The 1,714-nt window shown below is 34.5% G+C and overlaps 1 protein-coding gene across 1 annotated transcript in view; it reads right to left on the minus strand.

The window, feature by feature from the left end:
* The window catches only part of LOC106874480 (zinc finger protein castor homolog 1), a 170,952-nt gene that overhangs the window by 40,869 nt on the left and 128,369 nt on the right, over positions 1-1,714 (minus strand). The window lies entirely within an intron of this gene.

Genomic DNA, 1,714 nt, shown 5'->3' on the forward strand with positions numbered 1-1,714 from the left:
ATATATATATATATTGGAAATACATCGTGTATATCTATATATAAGATGATGGACTTTCCCATCATTAGACAACACATGAGGGTTCAACAATTTCTTACCAAACAACCAGGCAGATGATTTCTTTATAGTGATCAGATGTTTGTGTAGACATAAGCTCTCTCCCTCCATTCAATTGACATCACCTGTAGAGGTGCAACGGGTGCCCACATGGCAGATGTTGAAATGATCACAAAGCAATGTGAAATGGAGTGCTTTGCTCAAGAAAACAATGCAATGCCCGGTCTGAGAATTGAGCCCACGATCTCGCAATCCCGAGTGCAAAACCTTAACCACTAAACCATGCATGTGTGTGTATGCGTGTGTGTATATATACATATATATCTATAAATAAATACATATACATATATATACAGGAGGATCAGTTAATTATGATTTTATGCAACATATTCCCCTCTTAGATTCGCACACTTATGGCAGTGGTCCTTCAGTTTTGCTAAGCCCTGTAAAATAACTCGGAAGGTTGGGTCTCCAATTAGGCCTTTCGTGATAATCTTTTCAGCACTCCCTCAAACATACTACATTTATGAATGTATGTATAAGTGCAGACATGGCTGTGTGGTAAGAAGTTTGCTTCCCAGCTACATGGTTCCAGGTTCAATCCTACTGTGTGTAACCTTGGTGAGTGTCTTCTACCATGGTTTCAGACAAACCAAAGCCTTGTGAGTGAATTTGATAGACAGAAACTTAAAGAAGCTCATCAAATAAAAATATATATACATACACACACACACACAAACACACACATGCACCTGTATACATATGTACTTGCATGTATATATGTGTGTGTGTGTGTACATGTGTGTGTATATGTGTGTATTTGTGCACCTGTGTGTAAGTGTGTTAATGGGCATATATATATATATATGTATGTATGTAAGTTATCATTTGATGTACATGGAAAGTACTGGTGAACTGTTACTACTATAAGTTGGAATGCTTGTAAAAGAGAGGTGAGGGGTTCAAGTTAAAGTCCAAGACAACCAGAAACAAATGTCACACTGCCGCCATCTCATCTCTCTCTCTCTCCTGTCCTCACCTCAACAGCTGTTTAAATTCTCACCACACACACAAACCGACCATTGAATATTGATTTATAAGATGCTTGTATTTTATTACAGTATATTTTATATAAATACATTTCTTCTGTTGTTTTGTGGTAGAGAGAAGTGGGGAGTGGGTTCCCCTTCCCTTTTTCTGCTTTCTGTTCAGGTAAATACTTTTATTTTTGTTTTATTTTATTACCAAGATAATTAAAAAAGGTATCACAGGAAAATGTCCAGTAAAACAAACACAGGACTTGAAGGGTGGTGGTGGTGGTGGTGGTGGCAATGGTGGTAATGATGATAAACTAAATGCCTTAAATGTAAAAGATAGGAAACATGAAATAAAATCAAAAATCTATTACCAAATGAAATTACTACTGACACTACTACTACTACTACTCATGATAATAATAATATAATAATTGAAGAAGAAGAAGAAGAAGAAGAAGAAGAAGAAGAAGAAGAAGAAGAAGAAGGTACTAGTAATAACAATAATGATAATAATGCAATATTCAATTTATTTTTTTTTTAAATATATATATACATACGTATGTGTGTATATATATATATATATATATATATATATATATATATATACACACACACACATA

The sequence above is a fragment of the Octopus bimaculoides genome, chromosome 12 (assembly GCF_001194135.2).
Source record: "Octopus bimaculoides isolate UCB-OBI-ISO-001 chromosome 12, ASM119413v2, whole genome shotgun sequence".
NCBI classification, from domain to species: domain Eukaryota; kingdom Metazoa; phylum Mollusca; class Cephalopoda; order Octopoda; family Octopodidae; genus Octopus; species Octopus bimaculoides.